Source organism: Dioscorea cayenensis, chromosome 16, assembly GCF_009730915.1.
Source record: "Dioscorea cayenensis subsp. rotundata cultivar TDr96_F1 chromosome 16, TDr96_F1_v2_PseudoChromosome.rev07_lg8_w22 25.fasta, whole genome shotgun sequence".
NCBI lineage: Eukaryota > Viridiplantae > Streptophyta > Magnoliopsida > Dioscoreales > Dioscoreaceae > Dioscorea > Dioscorea cayenensis.
In genome coordinates this window covers 13,459,423-13,472,728 of record NC_052486.1, presented here as the reverse complement: position 1 = coordinate 13,472,728, position 13,306 = coordinate 13,459,423, and positions in this window count along the sequence as shown.

Below are 13,306 nucleotides of genomic sequence, written 5' to 3'. Positions count from 1 at the left end.
ACGGGGAAAATTTTACCGTTTTCCACCAACGTGCGTATTTTGGTAAATAATCCCAAACATGCGTAATTTAGTAAATATTTTTTTTTGTAACATTTTAAAAAAAAGCCTTTCCCCAAATGGCGGTACTCCTTTGCCGGCTCCTTTTCGTGAGTTGAGCTTTCACCATCTATCCAAAAAATAACCAGAAAAAAAGAGCCAACCAACAAAAAGATAAGCAATAAGGAAAACAAGAAGAAGAGATACATAAAGGAAACCCTAAACCTATATGCAATTCAAATCTAATATAGGCTCCGATAGGCTCAATCTCGAGCCAAAAAAAAAAAATCCTTGCCAATTCCTTTGGGAGGGATCTCCATTCAAGGCTAAGAAAACAATGGAAGTGAGGTGAATTCCTCGATGCTACAGGGACACCGAGCTACAGTACCATGTTTATAGCACAAGGAGGTTCCATGGTTCCAACAAGATTGAAGGAAAAAGAAATACATACTCTCCACTCAAGCTCTTAACATCCAATAAACAAGAAAAACACAAACAAAGATCATTAATCTCAAAAATTCTAAACCCTAGATCTATCTTCAATAAGTAAGAAAGCATGGAGAAACAAGGAGAAGAAAGATGACATACCTTGCCAACCTCTAAGGAGGAGAAGAGAGAATAAATGGAGTTTCTTCCAAGGATGAGGATGAAGGGATTCGAGGTGGAGATCTCTCATCCAAAGAAGAGAGCCAAGAAAAATAAGAGAAAAAAAGGAAAAAAGTGAGCAAAAAGGGTTTAGGTACACGGCTGTGTATTCGCCTGGAAAAGCTTTGATGGCCACTACATGCAATGCTAGAAAATGCCCGTAGAACTGCCCGACCACAAGTGCAGATGTCATCAAGTAATAAGCCTCCCACACAAGAGTAAGAGCATCATATTTCTTGGGGCCCAATATCTATTACTTCTTCCTAGTTAATACTATCTAGTCGATCGATTGGAGGATTGTTGTATCAAAAGTATAAATACAAAAATTACATATAAAATACATAATCAAATAAAAAGGATGAAGGAACACCACTCGACAATCAAAGAACAAAATAAGCCAATTAAAATTGAAGGCCCTTGAGAAATATCTCCCTCAGGAGAAGAACAAGTATGGATGATCAAATGTGCAAGGTTGCCTAGGTTTGGTCCTCTAGACTCGGATGTCGACTACCCCAAAACCTCCGTGATGTAGCCCTAATCTAGCATAGGTTCCTCCATTCGGAAGATACCACTTTGATGTCTTTGGGTACAAGGAGTCTCATCTAGGGTGGTTCTAATGCTCTACAAGCTAGAACTAACCCTAATGCCCACAGGGGTCTACCAGTACTTGGAAACTCCGATGTACCAGTACAATGAATCTCCTTCAATCATTGTGTGACCTAATGCATGCAAGCATCCAGCTATACATGTACAATTTATTAATCAAAATCTATGGATTCAATCCATTATAGATTGAAAAGAATATGATAGATTGAAACAAAACCAAACAAGGCAAAAAAAATCAAATACACATACATAAAATCATCCAATACAAGGTCTTCTCCCAAGGTTCATTGGATATCTGGTGGCCTCATGAGTCTAGTTCCATATAACAAGGGAGAAATACATAATGAAAACAACTCTAAAGCTCATGGAGAACTCCCCTTGAATGTAGGAAAAAAGGTGGTGACAAGAGCCAGTGGATCCGCGTCTTTGATCCCTCGATGCTTCCTTGATTCTACCTTCTCCCCTTTGTTCCATCCTCAAAGATTCCTTCTCCGCCCAATGAACTATTTTGGTGATGGTGTTGGAGAATGGTGATGGAAGTGATGCCCTCTCTCATCCCAAGAAATTCCCCGCCCTAGAAAAAGCTTTTTATCATTCATTTCCTTGTCCGTGCGGGTGCATGTCACCTGCACAAATTCACTAGATGATCTCTGCGGGTGCTTTGCAGGAAAAAAATCTGTTGCTATAGTGTTTTGCTACAGTGGCCTGCTAAACGCTCGAATGCATGCGAGTTTGACAAATCATCCAAATTTCATTGTAAAGAAGCTCACTTTTGCTCCAAATGATATTCCAATGTCCTAAAATAAAAAGAAAGAAAATACAGGGAAAAGGCATTAGAGTCTTATAAAATACGCATGAATGTGCATAAAATATGTATACTAAAAGTAATTTATTTAGACACTTATCAAGCTTTACACGGGCGTGTATCACATCTACACGGCCATGTGACATCCTGTGTACTTTACTAGTGATTGCCACAATAACATGCTACAGTAGCCCCATTATGAATTTTCAGAAAGTTACATGGACGGGTACATAGTTACACGCCCATATACATGTCCATATAGTTTTTGGCTACTGAATTCTATAGAAAATCCAAAATGACAATTTTACAACCGTGATCTCTTCATACTACTTAAAATACACTATGAGACACACCCAAAAATAGAAGACAAACTAAAGAAAAGTCCTTAGTATCACAGAAATGCTTAGGAGTTTGAATACAACAGTGAGAAGCAAAGAACGATTAAGTTTGTTGTACTGCAATTCTTTGAATTTACTATGTCTGATCATATTTTTGTTTTAGATCAAGTGTAAGAATTACATATTTTAGTGTCTAAATTGAAGGATTTAAAATTTGAAGTTAAATCATTGCAAGTCAGGCAAGAATTGCCAAACTTCCTTCAAGTTGGAATGATTATAAAAAAAAGTGGTTGCATTCCTCTGGAAGTTTCACTTTAGAACAATTACACAAAGATTTCAAAATTGAAGAGGAAACCAGAATTCAAGATGGAAAGAAATTCAAAAAATAATTTGATTGAAACATGTACTTTATTGATGTTTACAAATACAACAAATTTAGAAATAAGAGGAAATTAGTGGAGGCAAATTCAAGCAATGGTAATTCTGGTTCAAAAAAGAACAAGGCCTGCTTATATTTTTAAAAAAAAAAGGGCCCTTTCAAGGAGGAGTCTAGATATTGGAAGAAAATGAAAAAGAAACATCTTAGTGGTTCTAGTAACAAAGTTAATGTTGTTGAAGAACAAATAAAAGAACTTGATGTTATGGTTTTGGATTTACATATTTCTATGATAACTAAAGTGCATATGGCTACCTTTTCAGACACCAATGGTTGATGGTATGATTATGGTATGATTGTTCACATTTGCTATAATATAAACCAATTCAAAGACTATGAGATTATTGTTTATAGACATGAAGTGTTCATGGATAACCATAATGCTGTCAATGTTCATGGATAAGGAACAATAGAGATTCAATTTACTCCTGAAAAGAAATTAACTCTAATCAATGTTCTGAATGGGGGTTGGGCTCTCTCTTACAACGACAGAGCTGTGAGAGTCATCAGAGTGGAGCAAAGGAAGCTTGGAAAGAAAGTTAGGGAGATGGAGAGGATAAGAGAAAGAACAAGAAAACCAAGCTATTTACCACAATCTAATGCCTTTCATTATTTTCATTCATGACCTTAAATGTATACAAGAACTCTCCTTTTATAGAAGAAGGGAGAACTATACTAGATGTAACAAGACATGTCAATACATCATCCTATACGTCATCCTACCTAGAGTAGGAGTAAAATTATTTTACAAAGACTCTCTATGATAATACTAGTAAAGTGTTTACAAAAGACTCAATAATGAACTCAATAATATCCCTACCTACCTACCTAGAGTAGGTGTGGATCACAAAAATATTCTCATACATACATACTCAGAAATATACTTATATGTTTACATACATATCACCCACACAAAAAACCCTTACTCATGTATTTACATACATATGGCACTGCCTGTGTTGAGCTCAATCTTAAAAAAAGGCATGTGGTTGGGAATGGAACAAGTTATGCCATTTTGCACATGCTGTACGGATCTCAGTCTTGAAAAAACTTATGGCTAGAATTAGCATAGGTTGTGCCATTTTGCACAGGCTATGCCGATTTCAGCCCAATAAAAGGATTCAAGGCAGAAGATGATAGAAGCTGTGCCAATTCGCACAAGCTATGCTGATTTACACAAGCTATGAGGAAACACAAGCACAAAGACTATCTTAAATCAGGGTTGATGATTTCTAGTTTACAATTGACATTAAAAAAAAAAATTTGTCCAAGTGCCAAATTTGACTTCATTGATAATAATGAAAAGTGTATAATTTAAAATTTTCTAAACCATAGGGTTTTGAAACAAAGGCTGTACAAAAGATTCCATCTTTCAATCTGGAGATTCAATTTTTTTCATAAGTGAAACTTGGGGAAGAAGTGTTAAGGATTGTATTCCCTAGTAGGCTGATGGACTGCTGGTGAGCTAATAACATCAAAGTTGGATCTATAGCCTCGAACTCCCAAACTAAACAAAATGCCACCGAGTACACCCAAAGTAGCAACATAACCAAAGAAAAGTTCTAAGTATTACACTCTACCCCCTTTAAAGAAATTTTGTCATTGAAATTTCCAACTTACCTATGGTCACATTGGCTTGATTCCAGCATCCTTATTTGCCATGGCAAGAACTCTTGCCTGAGATCTAGTTTGAGGATGTGGTATCCCTAATTGTAGAGTATTATTGGAAGACTTGTTTTAGCACCTTTTTCAGGGATGCCCTGTGCACCGCTAAGTCGCCTAGGGCATCCTTGAAAAAGGTGCTAAAACAAGTCTTCCACAACTTATTTCATGACAAGCAGACTTAATGTGACTAATCAAACTACACTGATAGCATCTGCACCAATCCCTGCACTGGCAAGTGTGAAAGTTGTTGCAATTTTGGTATTGTGTCCTAGGCTTTGAATTCCTTACATCAAATCTATTAATAGAACATACAGAATTCTATTGTTAACTCACTTGGCTCGAAGGTGGCTTCAAGGAACTCTTTACTAAAATTACGTTCCCTTTTCTTATGGAAATCCCTCAAACCCACTGTTCTTTCCTAACCACACTAGCTGGATTGGCATTGCAAGTAGAAGGAGTGATACTGAGGTAGGCACTAACCTAGCCAAAGTATGCTCTCCAAACAAACTCCAATAGCCCAAGAAGTATCTATACTCCTGGTATGTAGGCTGCCACCCTTGGTTGTTCTAATAAGTCTTGAAGACTTGCAGTGTCTCTGGGGATAAAGCTAATTCAGGCACTGGGCTTGAGGCACAGGCTTAGATGCACTTGCAGAGTGTACTGAAACCTGCCATGGGTGGTTTATGTCTTAAAAGTGGCTCCCTGCCTAGGTGGTGAAGAAGATAAGGGTGAATATGGAGCTCCACACCGTACATCTCTTGGCAAGACAGAAATAGGCTCAATAGTGGGAGCAATTGCTCCACCATGCTTGAGCAGGCATTGTGCTTGCATAGCTAACTATGAAGAATACCATAACAAGCCTTAGACTTAATTCGTACATGCACCAATGCTATATGCTCGACTCTAACTAGATCCATTAGCTACTATAGAAAACAATCAGAGATAATAAAGGAAAACTAATAGCTCTGATACCACTACATAATTCGAGTCCCGTGGTAATACTCCACACATATGGGAAAGTATAAAAGGCAAACTTATGGTGTTGGAATGAATCTTGGCCACCATGTGATTCCACACACTCCCAACCCCCAAACTCATTGGAGAGGGTCGAGTTAAGCTATGATCAAAGGGAGAAGATGGTGGAACTCAAGGGGAATATCAAAGAGTGTGAAAATACTAATCCGAAGAGTTCTCATCACCACCATTATTATGTGAATAGGAAGATTGCTATACACTTTCATTTATTGTTCTTCATGTTCAATCTACAATAGATGATTTCCATAGATTTGATTTTGAATTATATGTGTAGAGTGGGGTGCTTGCATGTATTAGATCATACATAGATTAGAGAGGGATCCAGTGTATCTTCATGACAAAGGTTCTAGATGTTGATAGCCGCATTAATGTTTAGCCCTAGATTGAGACTCCTTGTACCCAAAAATATTTTAGGGATTTCAGAAGGATGGCACCCATATAGGATTAGGGCTATCAGTGAAGGTTCTGAGATAGCCAACTTTAGAGTCTCGCGTATTAAAGCCTAGCCAACATCATTTTTTATTTCCAATTCATTCTTTGCTATACTCCGGAGAGGATCCTTGCCCAAGGCATTCCTTATTGTCTATGTTTACACACTTTTTAGTTCTTGTGGTGTCTTTTATATTTGTTTCTTTATTTGTTACTTGCAATTAAACAATCATCTCTTTTTGGTAGAGTAGATATTGTTGTCAAAGAGAAAGTAATAGTACCTTTTGGGATCATTGGGAATACGACCCTCTCGTCAGCACACATGGGAGATTTATTACTCGATGACCTGTACACCTGCAGCTGGGGAGTGGTGCAGTTGTCCCTTAATGATACGTGTGCACCATCACTATTTGAACTCATTAAATTTAGAAGTTATTTTCACAAAAGATAAGAAAATTTTGCAAATTTCTGATCTTGGGAATTTTGTTGTATCCAGAGGGATTATTGCTGAATTTGTTTGCAGTATAGTGAAGGTGATAAATTTCTAAAAGAAAGTGTTTTACATGCCTCAAAAGTCCACCATAATCTCACAACTTTGCATTAGTCATATTTAACAAGATATGTCAAATTCAAGCATCAATGATTGCTAAAATTTTAATAGCATAAATATATCATCTCTAATATAAATTAAATCATCGACATATAAGAACAAAATCAATATCTTTCCTCGTTCACCAATTTTAACAAAGAGTGTCTGCTCATAAGGACATTTTTAAAATCCACCTTTCAAAAAATAAGCTTCAATACAACTATACCAAGCATGTGAAGTATAATGCCTTTTTAAGCTTATAAATTTTATTTTCACTTCCAAGCTTCAAATAACCGAGAAGTTGGTAGATAAATACCTCTTCTTAAAGGTCACTATGTAAGAATGCCACCAATTTCACATCCAATTAGAAGATAAGGTCATGACTATTGTGCAATCACTAGTCCAATTGTATCATGACTTGTGACAGGAGCAAAGACTTCTCTAGAATCCACCCCCAAACTCTTGCTTATAGCCTTTAGCTACTAAGCCTACCTTATATTGTCAATTTCTCCATTCTCCTTGAATTTTGTCTTGTACACCCATTTGAAACCAATTGTTTTGAGCCTTTTGGAAGATTAATCAACTTTTATATGTTGTTTAGGTCAATTGCTGTAATTTTCTCATTCATTGCTTTTGCCATTTTGCCTTTTAGCAACCACTTCAAAAATGGTAGGATCACAATTTGAAAATAAAGTTAATTGTGTAAATGGATTTGTAGAATGATCAATATCAATCATCAATGCAAGTCTTCTTCTAGCACATTGTGGTCTCTCCACTTCTTGTGTAGCTACTAGAGTTGGCCATTGTTCACTCTCTTCTGGCAGCTACTTTTCATCTTCATTTCCTTCATCAAAATTAAAAGTAATATATGGTTGCAGCATATTTTCACTTCCATACCAATCCCATATTACATTCTTATCAACTTTTATCTCTTCTAATTGAAATTTTTGATAATCACTAGATAGAATCTACAACTCATGAGGAACAACTTTGCTATTCATCACAAACTCAAACAAAGATTGTACTCTCCAGGAAAATTCACAGATGATGGAGAGGTTTTGCAAAAAATCAGAAAAAACTCATACTTGAACTAACTATACAAAGAGTATTTAAATCAGTGAAAGTTTAGTACTCAAAATGAAACAAACTAAGTGACTCAGCTAGCCACGTGCAGCATCCTGGTGCATCCAACCGCTTAGCACCCTTGCCTTGAACTTACACGCACCTCTCTGATTGATCAGATTTGGACCATAGGATCATAATCTAACCCCGATGCTGGACTTACCCTTTTGCCTCGAACTAACAACAATCCTTTGATCGTGAAATCCCAACCATCCATTCTTCTTTTCATAGACCTCAACGATAATAACAGAAATTTAAAAACTTTAAAAGTCACAATTACCCTTTAATTACTTTATATTGCCACCAGGACACTCTTCTCCTCAGTTCTGATCTTTACTGTAGAAAGCTTCAATTAATTGCAACATTCCCCCTTAATTGAAGCTAGCATACACCCATTTCTCCTCTGAACTATTCAATCTTCTGAATGCTCACACATTTAGTAAAAATATCAGCAACTTGCACTTCTGTACTACAATAATTCAGCTGAATTTCCTTCTTTGCAACCAATTCTCTAATATGATGAAACTTGACATCTATATGTTTAGTTCTACCATGAAGTGTAGGATTCTTGGCAATAGCTATACACAACTTGTTACCACACCAAATCTGAACTGTTCCTTCACAACTAACCCCAAAATAAACCAAAATTTTGTTCATCCAAATACTTTGACAGCAAGCTGAACTCAAGGATATGTATTCAGCCTCAGTGGATGATAATGTCACTATCTCCTGCTTCTTTGAAGCCCAGCAAACAGCACCAGATCCTAAGTTGAATACCCAACCTGATGTACTCTTTCTATCTTGATCATCTCCATTCCAATCACTATCACAATACCCCTCTAATACACATTCAATATCTCTATTATACTGAATTTCAAAATCACAAGTGCCAGCAACATACCTCAACACCTGTTTTGCAGCTCCGAAATGTATTTTAGTGGGTTGATGCATATACCTAGATAACATATTTACTGCATACACAATATCAGGCCTAGTGTGAGTCAAATACAACAATTTTCCTACTAACCTTGTATAAAGAGTGGCATCAGCTTCTTCTGCTTCCTGGATTAGCTGCAATTTAGTACTCAAACTCATTGGAACACCCACTACATTACAACTTTGCATATTGAATTGCTTCAATAGATCTCTTGCATATCTTCTCTAAGATACATGTACCCCATACTCACCTTGATTTATCTCCAGGCCCAAGAAATATTTGATCAATCCCAAATCAGTCATTTTGAACTCTTTCTTCATAGCTTACCTCCAATGTTCTGACTTCTTAGCTTCTTCAAAACTATCAGGATTTGAGACATTAAGAGCAAATGAACACTTTTCATATAACTCCTTTAAGGTTGTCACCTTTGGTGTCCAAGATCCATCAATACTTGAGTCACTTGCTTGCTCAGCCTGTCTCTGAGGAGAACCATTGCTACTGCTATTGTCTGCAACTACATCTGAACTATTTTCCTCACTTGATCCAGAACTTCCTGTGGGAACGATTACTCTTCTTTCTTGCAAACTTATAGTATCACCTGACTTTTCTTGACCCTCAGACCACTTCCAAAATTCAGTTTCAACAAATTTTACATCTTTGCTGATCAAAATTTTCCCAAAATCAGGCACCAACACTCTATATGCCTTAGCATCACTACAGTAGCTAATAAAGATCCCTTTCACTGCTCTATCATCTAATTTTTGCAAATTCTGTAAAGGATAATGAACAAAAGCCATACAGCCAAAAATCCTCAAATGTGATACCCTTGGTTTCACCCCAAACCATGCTTCATGTGGAGTTCTCCCTTGAACTGCATAAGTTGGTGCAAGTTAGAAACATAAACTGCTGTAGTAATTGCATCAACCCAGAATTTTTTTGACAGATTCCCAGCCTTCAACATGCTCCTTGCCTTCTCCACCAAAGTCCTATTCTTTCTCTCTGCAATGTCATTTTGCTGAGGTGTGTAGGGAGCTATCAATTCATGCTTTATGCCTTTCTATTGACAGAAATTTTGAAATTCCTTTGACATGAACTCATCCCCTCTATCTGTTCTAAGAATCTTCAATTTACATCCTGATTGCCTTTCAACAAGTGACATGAACTTCTGAAAATTATTGAAGACTACATACTTGAACTTTAATATATATATCCAACACAACCTAGAATAGTCATCCACAAACAGTAAAAAATACTTACCTCCTTCAATTGCATCTGTTTGCATTGGGCCACATACATCAGCATGAACTAAATGAAGCTTGTTTCTAGCCCTCCATGACTTTCCAGAATTGAAAGGAAACTTAGCCAATTTCCAATACACACAATCCTCACAATGACTGATTTTTTGTATCTCAGGCAGACCCATCACCATTTTCTGCTGAGCTAGCTTCTGCAGACGTTGAAAATTTAAATGCCCATATCTTTGATGCCATAACAAAGATTCCTCCTCCTTCCTACTAACCAAATTGACTTGCTCACAATCTAAAGAAAATTCTATAGGATATAAATTATTTCTGTTTCTATGAAGTATCAATACTGACTCACCTGCTTCATTTAATATCTTGCACCAATTCTTCTTGAGTATAACTTCATAATCACAAGTTGTTAACTGCCCAAGACTTATCAAATTGTGAGCCAACTGAGGAGCACATTTTACATTGTGAATCAATCTTTTAACACCTTGCATCATGACAAAAACTGATCCTTTCCCTAACACCTCAACATCTCTATCATTGCCTAATTTCACTGTGTGCTTCACTGATTCATCCAAACTGTGAAATAAATTTTTATCACCTCTCATATGATTTGAGCATCCACTGTCCAGCAACCAAAGTGAGGAAATAACTCTATCATCAAATCCATGAACCAAAAACAGACTACCATATTCATTAGTACTTGCATCATCTTGAGAATTAGAGCTAGAACCCTTTCCAAAATTTTTGTTTTGAGACCAACAATGAGTCTATGTGTGCCCATATCTTTTGCAGTTAAAGCACTGAATATTCTGTAAAGCTCCTCTACTGAATCTCAGTCCACAAAACTGCCTCTGACCCTTGAAAATATTCTAAATGGCCTTGAACCAGATCTTCCTCTCTGCCATGTATTAATATCAGTATCTTGCTGTCTCTGACTAACTTGCCTTTGATCAGAAGAACCACTACCTCTCCAATTACCATCACCTCTACATCTCCCTCTGAAATTAACACCTCTATTTCTACCTCTATGCACACACCTTCCATCTCTTGTTTCTCCTTGAACCACAAAAGACTTATCTGCATGCTTTTCAGAGAATTGATTATATCTGGCTTCATGAGCTTGCAATGCACTACTCAATTCATCCAAAGTCATTATCTTCAAATCTCTAGCTTCTACAATAGAGGTTATAGCATCCACAAACCTTGAAGATAAACTTCTCATGACTTTCAAGACTATCTCATCTTCCTTCAACTCAGTCCCCATACCTCTAATTTGATTTACAATAGCTAGTACCCTTGTAATAAAATGTTGAGTTGCCTTATCCACTCTCATCTGCAATAAATTAAATTTGTGTCTTAAAGTCTGTTGCCTTACTGAAACCATTCTAGAAGAACCTTGATTCTCATTCTTGAGATGATCCCAAGCTCCTTTGGCTATTTCAAACCTCACCAATCTATGCAAATTGACTCATCCACTGCTTGTTGTAGCAAGAAAAAAGCCTTTGCATCATCTTCCATCTCTTTCTCAGTTGGCTTATTCTATTCACTAAAACCCTCTTCAACAATTTTCCACAGCCTTTGAGACCTGAAAAAAGTCTTCATCCTAAAGCTCTAGTGTTCATATCCTTCTCTTTTGAAAATTGGCAATAAAGCATGAGAAATTTTTGGTGTTGGTGTAGATGAAGAACTAGATGCCATTTCTATTTATCTTGACACCACCTTCACACAATTAACACTTCACACACTTTCAAAACACCCTCACAATTCTTACCAGAATAACATCATCACAAACTCTCAACAATCACTCCAAAAAACTTCTCAACATCAAAGTTCACTACTAAAAGAACACCTCTCAACTCACCTGCAAACTAACACCAACAATTCTCACCTCATAGCTCTTATACCACTGATAGTCACTAGATAGAATCTAGAACTCATGAGGAACAACTTTACTATTCATCACAAACTCAAACAAAGATTGTACACTCCAGGAAAATTCACAGATGATGGAGAAGTTTTGCAGAAAATCAGAAAAAACTCATACTTGAACTAACTATACAAAGAGTATATTTAAATCATTAAAAGTTCAGTACTCAAAATGAAACAAACTAAGTGACTCAGCTAGCCACGTGCAGCATCCCGGTGCATCCAACCGCTTAACACCCTTGCCTTGAACTTACGCACACCTCTTTTATTGATCAGATCTGGACCGTAGGATCATAATCTAACCCCGATGCTAGACTTACCCTTTTGCCTCGAACTAACAACAATCCTTTGATCGTGAAATCCCAACCATCCATTCTTCTTTTCATAGACCTCAACGATAATAACAGAAATTTAAAAACTTTAAAAGTCACAATTACCCTTTAATTACTTTATATTGCCACCAGGACACTCTTCTCCTCAGTTCTGATCTTTACTGTAGAAAGCTTCAATTAATTGCAACATTCCCCCTTAATTGAAGCTAGCATACACCCATTTCTCCTCTGAACTATTCAATCTTCTGAATGCTCACACATTTAGTAAAAATATCAGCAACTTGCACTTCTGTACTACAATAATTCAGCTGAATTTCCTTCTTTGCAACCAATTCTCTAATATGATGAAACTTGACATCTATATGTTTAGTTCTACCATGAAGTGTAGGATTCTTGGCAATAGCTATACACTACTTGTTACCACACCAAATCTGAACTGTTCCTTCACAACTAACCCCAAAATAAACCAAAATTTTCTTCATCCAAATACTTTGACAGCAAGCTGAACTCAAGGATATGTATTCAGCCTCAGTGGATGATAATGTCACTATCTCCTGCTTCTTTGAAGCCCAGCAAACAGCACCAGATCCTAAGTTGAATACCCAACCTGATGTACTCTTTCTATCTTGATCATCTCCATTCCAATCACTATCACAATACCCCTCTAATACACATTCAATATCTCTATTATACTGAATTTCAAAATCACAAGTGCCAGCAACATACCTCAACACCTGTTTTGCAGCTCCGAAATGTATTTTAGTGGGTTGATGCATATACCTAGATAACATATTTACTGCATACACAATATCAGGCCTAGTGTGAGTCAAATACAACAATTTTCCTACTAACCTTGTATAAAGAGTGGCATCAGCTTCTTCTGCTTCCTGGATTAGCTGCAATTTAGTACTCAAACTCATTGGAACACCCACTACATTACAACTTTGCATATTGAATTGCTTCAATAGATCTCTTGCATATCTTCTCTAAGATACATGTACCCCATACTCACCTTGATTTATCTCCAGGCCCAAGAAATATTTGATCAATCCCAAATCAGTCATTTTGAACTCTTTCTTCATAGCTTACCTCCAATGTTCTGACTTCTTAGCTTCTTCAAAACTATCAGGATTTGAGACATTAAGAGCAAAT